At 37.4% G+C, this 12,058-nt stretch overlaps 1 long non-coding RNA gene and 2 pseudogenes across 1 annotated transcript; all 3 read right to left on the reverse strand.

Annotated features, from left to right (window-relative positions):
• Positions 1-1,420, reverse strand: part of LOC129637073 (ankyrin repeat domain-containing protein 26-like) — an 84,508-nt pseudogene extending 83,088 nt beyond the window's left edge.
• Positions 1,421-3,983: 2,563 nt separating this feature from the next.
• Positions 3,984-9,743, reverse strand: LOC129636867 (uncharacterized). Its single transcript, XR_008707165.1, has 3 exons — positions 9,245-9,743; positions 5,271-5,316; positions 3,984-4,113 (listed from the first exon to the last, which is right to left on the reverse strand). It is a non-coding gene; the product is annotated as an uncharacterized LOC129636867 (long non-coding RNA).
• A 59-nt stretch (positions 9,744-9,802) lies between these two features.
• The window catches only part of LOC129636492 (coiled-coil domain-containing protein 3-like), a 43,674-nt pseudogene continuing 41,418 nt past the window's right edge, over positions 9,803-12,058 (reverse strand).

Here is a 12,058-nt window from a genome sequence, read left to right on the forward strand (position 1 = left end):
TAAAGTTTTACATACATTTGGGTGTTTGGGCATTCTGTTCCATTCATTTATCTATCTTTTCAGTTGTTAGTAAATTAACACTTTGTGGGCACTTATAGCACATTTTGATATCTAGAAGGGCAAATCTTCCTCTACTATACAAAACTTTTCATTTCATCACAACTGTTAAAGACAGCGTATGTAATCCAAAATCTTTAAAACCATGAAATGTTGATTTGCTTTAAATATAGAAAGACCATACATCCTAAGAACATGTTTTCCTATTCAAGGACACAGCCAGCTTCCTATTTCAAAGTTGTCTTCTAAGGCCCTTCAGCAAAGAACACATATACCTAAGTGTACACTGATATAAAATGGATATTGAATTGTAACTGAAGAATTTTTAATCCAGAAGTTGATTTGGTATGGGAATTATTTTGCTCACTATGCAGTTTTATGTAATATATAACCTTACGGTATAAAAAATATATACATTAAAAATAAGATATTGACAACATCAGAAATCTGTCCACATCCATGATCTACAATAGGCGATCTATGAAGAAGTGCTTTCATAGGTCGCATGAGAAAAAATGTGAGATCCAGAAGGTTCAGAAGATTTCTTGAAGGCTATATAACTTGAGAGCTTTTAATCATGAGTACATCATGCTGCTGCTGCTGCTAAGTCACTTCAGTCGTGTCCGACTCTGTGGGACCCCGTAGACGGCGGCCCACCAGGCTCCCCCTTCCCTGGGATTCTCCAGGCAAGAACACTGGAGTGGGTTGCCATTTCCTTCTCCAATGCATGAAAGGGAAAAGTGAAAGTGAAGTCGCTCAGTCATGTCTGACCCTTCGCGACCCCTACCAGGCTCCTCCATCCATGGGAGTTTCCAGGCAAGAGTACTGAAGTGGGGTGCTATTGCCTTCTCCATACATCATGCTAACCCATGCAAATAAAAAGTAGGAGGAAGAAAGGAAAAACAGATGCTATTCATGTTTCACTTAATTTATGTGATTACCAACATTCAGTTAAATGACTTCAAAACTATCAGTAAAGTTCTATAACGGGAATTATAAGTGGGTCCAAAACCAGCTAAGGCTTTTTGCTGCCTATAAAATCTGTGGGGTGCTGGATCCCAGGAAGGTATCCAGGAGCCTTGGAGGGGAAACTCACAGGAGAGATCTCTGCCAGGCACTTCCACCCCGTTTACCTGTTCATCTTGTCCCTGTCGTTCAGGCCATTTTTTCCAAACAACAGAACATCCTGCACTTTGGCTACATTGCCCACAATGGCAGCTTTGTGGATCTTTCTGAGGTCTTTGTCTCCGATGCGGTACCCCAGATGGAAGTTGATTCCATGACCGCTTTCTCTCACTGGGTTGAGGGAGGAGCCAAAGGGTGACACACCCTTCTTACTCCCGAAGCCAACAATCTTCTTCATCACAGAGCCTACAGACTCCAAACACACCTCACCTCTCCCTCGGCTCTTCACAGTCTCCTAAACCCAACACGAGCACTACAGGTAAACCAGAGCCGTCCCTCCACAACCTCCCAGCTGGGAAGCTCAGCAGTTTGGAATCTTTCATCCCAGAATGATCGTTGCTAAGCAACACCTCTAAACACACTGCCCATGCACACACAGGCCTGGCGTGCCAGCCCAGTCCTCATATGCAAGAACTGTAAGTTCATTTCCAAAGAAACAAACACTATCAATAAACCCTTACCTAAACTAAGAAGGAAAGAGAGGAAACTGAAATACAGAAATGAAAGTGACATTATAACTGTATAACTGTCAAAATAACTATAGTATCCAAAGCAATCTACAGATTCAGTGCAATTTCTATCAAATTACCAATGACATTTTTTCACACAACTAGAACCAAAATTTTTACTGTGTGTATGGAAACAAAAGACCCCAAATAGACAAAGCAATCTTGAGAAAGAAAAGCAAGAGCCAACAGAATAAGGTACCCTGACTGCAGACTACTCTGCAAGCTTCAGTAATCAAAACACAGTACTAGCACAAAAACAGAAATATATTGAATGATCAATGGAACAAGACAGAAAGTCCATAGAGAAACCTACATACCTATGGTCAATTAATCTAGGATAAAGGAGGCAAGACTATACAAAGGAGAAAAGACAGCCCCTTCAATAAGTGGTGCTGAGAAAACTCAACAGCTACATGGATAAGAAGGAAATTAGAACACTCCCTAACATCATACACAAAAATAAGCTCAAAATGGATTAAACACCTAAATATAAGACAGGTCCTGTAAAACTCAGAGGAGAATATAGGCAGAACACACTCTGACATACATTACAGTAGGATTTTTTTCATCCACCTCTTAGATTAATGATAATTAAAAAAAAAAACAGAAATAAGCAAATGGGATATAATTAAATGTAAAAGCTTTTGCACAGTGCAGGAAATCATAAGCAAGACAGACAACAACCCACAGAATGGGAGACAATATTTGCAAATGATGCAATTGACAAGGGATTAATCTCCAACATATTCAAACAGCTCAAAAAGCTCAAAATCAAAAAACAAACAACCTGATTAAAAAATGAGTATAAGATCTAAATACACATTTCTGTAAGGAACACCTACAGACGACCAAAAAGCACATGAGGGATGCTCAGAAAGGATGGTCCACATCACTAATTATTATAGAAATGCAGAAATACTATAATAAGGTATCATTTCACACCAATTAGAATAGCCACCATCAAAAAATATACAAACAGTAAATGCTGGAGAGTGTAGAGAAAAGGAAATCCTCTACACTGCTTATGGAATGCAACTAGGTACACCCACTGTATAAAACTCTATAAAGGTTGCTATAAAAACTAAATACAGAGTTGCCACATGATTCAGCAGTCTCAGTCCTGGGAATATGTCTGAAGAAAACCATAATTCAAAAAGGTTCATGCACCCCAATGTTCACTGCAGAACTATTTACAATAGCCAAGACATTGAAGCAACCTAAGTGTCCATCAACAGAAGAATGGATAAAGAAGATGCACTACACACACACACACACACAATGAAAATGGAATATTACTTTGCCATAAAAAGAAATAATAATGGCATTTGCAGCAACACAGATGGATCTCAAAATTACAATACTAAGTGAGGGAACTCAAACAGAGAAAAACAAGTATCGCATCACTTACATGTGGAATTTAATAAAAATAAACTTATTTACACAACAGAAACCAACTCAAAAGATCTGAAAATCAAATTATGGTTATGAAAGGGGAAACATGAGGGGAAGGACAAATTAGGAAATTGGGGTTAACATATATACACTATTTTGTAGTAGTCATGTATGGATATGAGAGTGGTACAATAAAGAAAGCTGACTGCCAAAGAATTAACACTTTTGAACTGTGGTGTTGGGAGTAGATCTCAAGAGTCCTTGGACTGCAAGTAGATTAAACAAGTGAATCCTAAAGGAAATCAGTCCTGAATATTCACTGGAAGGACTGATGTTGAGGCTGAAGCTCTAATACTTCAGCCACTTGATGTGAAGAGCTGACTCATCAGAAAAGACCCTTATGCTGGGAAAGATGGAAGGCAGGAGGAGAAAGGGGACAACAGAGGCGAGAGGGTTGGATAGCATCACCAACTCAATGGGCATGAATTTGAGCTAACCCCACAAGATAGTGGAGGGCAGAGGAGGCTGGCTGGCTGCAGACGACTGAGTCACTAACACTTTCTCTTTGAATATGGAAAACTTAACAGTGCTGGTTTTTAAATCACGTAAGTTAGCTGCAGAGAAAATACTTAGTATCAAAAGGACTTAGATACTACTGTTTAAAAGTAGTATTAATACGACTTAAAAGTAGTATTTTTTAAATACCATATAAATTTTCATCATACACACAAAAATATTTCCGTTTAATAAAGATTTTCTCATCATGCTGAATGAGAAACAACTAAAATGTCATGAAAACAGTCTAGAAGGGAAAATTTTACTTTTTATCTTTCAGATAATATATATTTTTTCTTCAAAATCTGTACATATTCTTGTGATGTTTTCAAAAGCAGGTCCTGAGACAGATTTGACCCATCTGTAGCTCCTAGAGGAGACAATCCATAGGACTCAGATTCAAATTCAGCAGCAGCTGGAAAGAAAAAGGATTACATCCTTTATCTAAAATGCTTGAGTTAAGTCAGTATTAGTAAAAACAAAACAAAACAAAAAAAAAACCTGAGACATTTGTAAGTGCTCTGAAAAATGAAACATATCTATAAATGACAGAAAACAAAATACAAGATTACAATTATATAATCAGCACATGGTCCCACATGTGGCTGAGTATCAGAGCTTCTGGCTTTCTCATTCTTCATTCATTTACTCAATAGCTGTCTGTTAAGGTGCTGTGACAAACACTGGACTTACAAGATGAAGGTGACCCACTCACCCTGAGAAATGATAATGCCATAAATTGTAAAAATAGATGAACAGACAATTTCCATACGGAGTCATAAATACTAAGACAGGTATACAAGATGGCACAAGGAACACTCAGAAGAGACAGCCGGCTTTGTGTCAATACTGCCAGCTTTTTGGTGGAGGTGCTATGGAAGTAGCTACCTGAAGGACAGGGAAAAGTACAAGAGTCAGAGGGGAGAAGCACGTACAAAGACCAGAGGTGAGGAAACGAATCTGTGGGAGCCTACACAGTCTGGCTGGTTAGATGCACAGCTAAGCGGCAGAATAAGGTGGTAAAGAGATAAGGCCAACTACTTTGGAAGGACCCACATTGATGCAGGTGCTTGGAGATTTTCCTGAGGGCAAGAGATAAACTAGTAACAAAGTCAATGACACAGAATTTATAAAGTCACCCACCAAGTGACAGCTACGCAAATATAACTGCTTGAGTCTGTTGTTGCTTGAGTCTCTTGTTCTAGCCTTGACCACTACCAGACACTTGAGACTTTGATGAACTCCATGCTTTCTGAAAATGGTGTCAGGATGCAGATGGACAGTTCCACAGTGATGGCAGTAGTAGAGAAAGGATACAGTTAGAAATAAATAGAAATGCATAGACCTTTTCAGATTTTTTTAAAACTATGGAACATGATGAATAAATGAGGAAGAAGAATATTTTTCACTATGACTGCTCATGTTTTCACATTTTTCATTAGCTTTGTATAAGAAAAAAACTATTTAACATAGCATCTGTTATCCAAACAATGGAAAGAGATGCCATTTATTGTTTACAGTGTATTTCAGAAATCAATGTCTAAACTTAATTCATACATTTTGCCAACATACCTTCTCTTAGTTCTCTAGTTATACTCCTGTCCAACTCCTGCTGTATCTGAAATGTCAAATATTATTTATCTTTAAGTTAAGCAAGAGATATTATCATAGGAATGTTATACAGCTTACTAAATGTGACATTTAAATAATACTTTTAGAGACTAGACCTAACTTGAAGATTACTTAAGTAGAAAAATAATCACATAAATAAAGGAAATACAATCCTACTTATTCGGCTTATAAATAACAGAGAGCATATATATAGAATGTTAAACTGATAGAAAGTACAATAAATATCAGTCTATAGAGTACACATAATTTCAAAGAATTAGAGAATGATGCATGATCCTAGGAATGACCCACACGATTACTATCTTCTCCCCCTAACAGCTCCTGCCCTAAATACATACTTCTGAGACCTTTATTTTGATTTCTAAGTGAGGATCCTGTTCAAATGGAGGAAGTAGTTTGATTTGAATGTTATTAAGGAGAACACACCTGCAATTTTCTTTAAATTTTCCCATTTAACAAAAACACAGAAAGGTGAGAAAATTATACACAGAACAATGTACCAGAAAGTTTTTATTCTAAAGGTGTTTAGTGAGAAGGATTAACACATAACTGTTAGTTTACAAACTATGTCCCATAGAAGGGGAAGGTCCCACAGGGGTCACTGCAGGGTTGAGGAACTGAGAAGTCACAAGAGCAGGACCTCTGGCCACTCCTTTGGCTAAAAGGATTTATACTTATCTCTGTTTTATATAATATGGTTCCACACACAAAAAAATTGTTTTAAAGAAAGTTTGTTTTCTTTGGGAAAAAAAAAAAAAACTTTTTTTAAGGTATGAGAGTCATGGTTTAGGCAAAGTTCATAATTCTACAAAAGAAGTAAGAAAGCCAATGACTTTCTTACTGAGTCCAGAGTCCTATGCCAACTACTTCCTCAGATTAAGAAAAAACACATAGATTTTTAACTATAACGCAGAGAAAATGAATATGTTAAACCTTCTTACATAGTTCAGTAATGCTTGTGGCATGATATGACATAGTAGCTTTCTAACTAAATAATGTTTTAAAGGCAAGAACAGGAATAAATTATTGTCAAACTCCTATATGTAGCAGTCATTTGATATAGTTAATTTATAAACATACATTTTTTAAAAACACACATGACAGGGAACTTGAAGGAGAAAAGTTTCAAGGTGAGGACTTATACTCCTACCCTCCTTTTGAGAGGTGAGGAGATTTACCTAACTGGTGAGTTTGGGAGAAGGAACTTCTCCAAAAGTGCTTACTTGGTTCCAAATCTCTACTTTGAAAAGAGGTATGTGCCCACTGCACCATGAACTTGGGTGTGCAGTAGGCAGCCTGTGTCTGGGACAGGGGTCAAGCATTTGCTTCTTCCTCTTAGGCCTGAGTGGGCAAGTGTCTGACTTGGGATGAAGTGTTTGGAGGCCCGCTATGACTGCACAGCTAAAGCAAGTCCTCCAGTTTCACAGCTCTCAAGTACTAAGACCCAATATAGATGCAGTGCTGTGAAAGAAACCTTAATTGCTCTCCTACGATGGCAAAAAGCCAAATGAGAAAACTGGTTGAGACTGCATTTAACAAGGGCTACTTTTCCGTGCATCACAAACATTAGGAAAACACCATTAAAACTATAAACCTGTGTGCACTGACTGAAATGGATATTTTAATCACAATGACTGAACAGTGAAAACTGGTTGCAATTTAAAGACTCCCCATCATTGCTATCTTAGATACCATTCATCCAGGTGATGTAAAGATAAAGTGAGCTTCATTTATAATGTTTAAATATTTGAATTAAATACAAATCTAGAAATATTCTACAAATGCTCAGAAAGATTTTTTTTTAATTTTAAGTAAAAATGCTATAGGTAAAATAGCAATAAAGAAAATGACAAAAATGTAATTTTTGTAAGAAACGACAAAATTTATGTAAGAAAATGACAAAAAAATGTTAAGCTAAAACTGGAAATTAATGTTTTGGTTTAGTAATGTAAGTTTATTTAATTCATAAAAAGGATTTATCTAGGATTCCTTTAAACAAAAAGCATCCATATGTGGTTAGTGTTTAGATGCCAGTGATTCACTTATGCTTAGAGGCAGAAAAACTTCGTTGGGTACAGCAGAGCTTGGAAATGATTATGAACCATTGCCAACTGAAATCAATTAGAAAGGAAGTGAAACATCTGAAAGAATACTTTTGGATACTAGGCAATAAGATTTCATTTCTAAAGTAGAATTTAAATGCAGCTTTTCAATAAATTTAATAATTTAGTAAATATCTCTTAAAATCAAGAACTCTGGGACAAAAAAATCATAAAATGTCTGTCTCCTTTATTAGCACAGCTAATTATGACTTTTACTTGGTGTGCATTAAGTCAAATAAACAATCCAGAAGTTCACCAAATTAAAATCAAGGATCATTCATATCAGAAATCTGAAACGCAGTGGAGAAGAGATAATAGAACTAACTTTGGTCAAGTAATGCTCCATGCTGTTATTCGAAGGGCATGGAATTAAGGTAGAAAAACCTAGGTTTGCTCTTGGAGTAAGATTTCCATTGAGCACTAAAGGATTATTGAAATTCCCAACACAAGGGGGCTGCAGGACTGGCCTCATGCTAAGAGTGCCGAGTAAGGATTTGTTTTGCTCTTTCCCCACCTCAAGTTTGGTGCTGATCACTGCCAGCCTCTCATGAGTCCTGGGGAAGATGGAAAACACCAACTTAATGATTTGCATTTTTAAAGTTGCCATATAGTAAATGGAATTCCCAATAAACTGTTTGAACAATGAAAACACAGAGCAGACCTCCTGTAAACAATGATAGTTGTAACCTTGTTCTAAAGAAGTACACACGTGTCTTAGGGCTCCTCAAGTAACAAGTCACAGTTGGGAGAGGAGAGAAAGGGCATCAGAGAGAAAGGGAGGTGGCCTCACAGTGACACCTCCTGCCCTCTGGGACACACCTGCCTCCAGGAAACAGTTCAGGAATGAAGAAACACCCCATCCCACAAAGCCACTTTCAAGCATTTGCTTTCACCACCCTTGTATACACGTTTCACTCATGACCTGAAAGAAATTAAGCTTTTGCCTCCGAGGAATCATCTAGCGTCACAATCTAGAGGGGAGGACAAGAAAATCAATGGGTGATTGAAAAGAGCTAAAACAGCCCCAGGAACAACTACAAGTATCCCCTGCTTTTCCAAAGTTCACTTTATGTTACTTCACTTCTAGGAAAGGCCTACCTCAGCATCTGTTTTTGATAATCAAAAAAAAAATTTTTAAGAGACTTTTTGATTTCATATAAAAAGGTTCAGCGTACGTTTTACAGTGAGAGGCATCGCACTCCCCAAGCAGGGAGACTGGCCCCACTGAGGTCCTTCCCTGGAAGCCACACCCCACATCTAAGGGTCAAGTCACCACAACCCTGAACCCTATATGGAAGCACCTGTGCTTCAGTTGTGCATATTCATTTTAGGCTTCAAGTAGCAGAACGTGCCCTCGGGTACCTGCTTCTTTGCTGTATGCTGTTTTGGCTTATGAAAGGTTTCCTAGGAATGCTCTGCCTTCAGACAGTGGGGAAACCTGAACTAGGCACTGGAGGTGCCATCTGCCCTTTCCACCCTCCACACACCCGCTCAGTAATGTCACCATACTATTTCTAGCCACTCTGTGAATTATCCTGTTTTTCACTCCTGTGTTAGTTGCCCCCAATTTCACAAGCATGCCTTTATGCAGTGTGCTACTGCTGCTAAGTCACTTCAGTCGTTTCTGGCTCTGTGTGTTAAAACTTAAAAGGACACACTATTAATAGTTTGTCTTAGGCCGCCCTCTAGCAGTGACCATCTAGTTAGCTTTCACTTCCTACTAATCTTATGAACTGTGCTCTATAAAAATTAGGCTTTGGAGACAAATTAATGAACTAAATTTACTTTCTGTGATTCTGTGTTTTGACTTACTTGTCTAGTTTACCTTCCAATGACATTCTAACTTCTAGTTCTACTAGGTAGAGTTGCTTATATTTTTCCAACTCTGCTTTATGAGAATCTTCTTGCAAAGTTTTCACCTTGGAGAGTTCAGATTCCAAGTCTTTAATTCTGAGTTCCATCTGACTTCTTATGGAAGCATTACTCTTCCCTTGTAACTGCTCTAAGTTCTCCCAAGAGCTGCTTGTATCTAAGGCAAATTTAAAAAGATAACATTTTAAAAATAATCATTAACATGGAAAATTATATTTGCTCCCTTTAGTTTTGAGTAAGTGATTCAGAAAGCAATTTTAAAGGTTAAAAAAAAGAGTAGAAGTTTAAAATAATTAACGTCAATGTGAAGTGAATTAAATGTGAATTATAAAATTAAAGTGGAATTATTGTTAGAGTGGTGCTTATATAATCTGATAATTCAAAGAACAAGAGGATCAACTTAAAATTTTAAAAATTGAACAAAACAACTTAAAAATAATTCAAGAGGATGGTACCAGTTCTAAACCACAATATTTTATTTTTCTCCTAGTAGTCTTGTTTTATATCAATTGGTCTTATAAATGAAAAGATTCTCTAGTGAGAATCATTCTGATAGGTCAATTTGGTGATAACTGTGATGAAAACGGAAATATTTAAAGGGAGAAACAAGTGTCCCCTTCCTTCCAGAAAACTACCAAACCAAATGCTCTACGGGAAGTAGAGGTAACACATAGGCTGTATAGATCCAAAGTGTAATTTACAATGAGGTGAATTAAAGCACATGACAGATTAACAAATTAATCTGCAAACATAGGTTGACTTCCTTTAATTTCTCTATGAGATCCTGTCTCGCCCTTTCTTCAATCTCCCGTTTATACTGCTCTACTTGACTGTGTTCTATCATATTCATTTCTATATGACTTCTGAGGTGCACTACTTCTTGCTCCAACTTCTTTTTATTCTTCTCTAGTTTTTCACTTTTCTTTTGCATTCCTTTCATAGATAATAACTCCTCTCGAAGAACTTGATTTTTTGCATCCAGGTGCAGACATTTTGAAGATGCAGTTTCCAACTCTGCTGTAAGATCATCAATCTGCAAGAAAGAACAATACTGTTTGGTAATGAGGCAAGTGGACTGAGCACAGCCTAACTCAAACCCAGGATCAAATAGATACGATGGTATCTGTATTGTAGAATGTAGGACCAGGGATTACTGAGAGAATCAAGAGAGAAGTTCAAATCACCAAGAGTCACAAAATATATTCTTCACTGTCATCATCTTTGTCACACAACCTTTGCACTTGATTTTACACTCTTTTCTATTTTTTCTCCATAAAATGACTACAAGACACCTCTTAGTAGAATGTCTTTTACTCATTCCCCCATCTTAATGCCCCATGTTTTAAAGAAGTTTGAGGGATACTGTATTGAGTTATCTAGGACTGAGTTAATAAACGCTTCTCAAAAGAAGATAGTGAAAATAAGACTCTTATGAATAAATCTTATAAATATGGATTCTAATCCCATTAGTCTTTTTCTGAGCTATGAATAGTTTTTGCTAATTTTAACTGCATTTCAAAGAAAAATGATTCAAAAGGTTAAAGAAATCCCATCTCCTAATAACTTAGTGAGTTGATCCATACATTTTTCTAAACAACAACAACAACAACAACAACAACAAAAGTGCTCATTTTTGTAACCATTTGTTACTTTTCACAGAACAGAACATACCAAACAAAAGAACAAACAAAATTTGCAGGAATTTCAGTGACACCAAGTTGCAAAGAACTTTCCTTTAGACAGAATGATTACTTGGTAAGTCGAGGTGAGTGGAGGTGATGGTATTGAAACTGTCTACAAATTCTTTGACACTTTTCTCTGGAATTCCCTCCCCTTAAATATGTGCTGGCCTCAGTAACTGATTTCTACTGGACAGAGTCTGGAGAAACTGACTTTTGCTCTGTGGGAAAGCCCACCCTTAGCATCAGTCACTATGCTGCGAAGAAGCCCAGAACACATACTGAGCACCTTGTCAGTGCCCCCACTGACTGCCCCCAATTAATGTCCCATCCAAAAGCCAGGTTCAACTGCCAGACATGTACATGAACTGATCTTCAGATGACTCTGGTCCCCACCTTCAAGACATCCCAGCTGATGCCGACTGGAAAAGAAACGTGCTGGCCTCATTCACTGAGCCTTGCACCAACACAAATTTTTGAACAAAGTGAGACTCTTGCTACGAACCAGCTGAAAGTAACATCAATGAGAGGGATAAGCTATCAAAAAAAAAAAAGGGGGGGGGGACTATTAAATACAAAGGAACCAGGCTCAATTATATTTGGGTTCAATATCTGTTATCTCCTTTACAGCATCTCTACATGTCCAGTGGTCACATGATACTAAAAGAGAGAAACAGCTTCTAGGCTAAGATCAAATCTAGGGTGCTGCCAGGAAAATATGGTCTAAAGGTGAAGCCTGTAGACTGTAAAACCCTTCATTAAGACCCTGGAAAGACTTAAGGTGCTGCCTAAAATTCCTTTAAAGACCTTAAGGGCATAAGAATTTTAAAGGCATCATTCTACAAAGCTTAACAAGAAGCTCAAGGTGCAGAGCTTCTCTCAAAAAAGATTTGTGAGGGTAGCCTTTGCAATGACGTAAACCCCAATCCAATTCACAGGACACTAAAAGCTTTAAAGAGAACCCTGGAAGCAAAAAAAAAAAAAAAAAGTGATTGGCCTAACAGACACGAAGACATACAAATGAGAATAGGCCTTTGGGATTTTCTTAGAAGTTCAATAAAGAGGAAGCTGGCTT

Source organism: Bubalus kerabau, chromosome 22 (genome assembly GCF_029407905.1).
Source record: "Bubalus kerabau isolate K-KA32 ecotype Philippines breed swamp buffalo chromosome 22, PCC_UOA_SB_1v2, whole genome shotgun sequence".
NCBI classification, from domain to species: domain Eukaryota; kingdom Metazoa; phylum Chordata; class Mammalia; order Artiodactyla; family Bovidae; genus Bubalus; species Bubalus kerabau.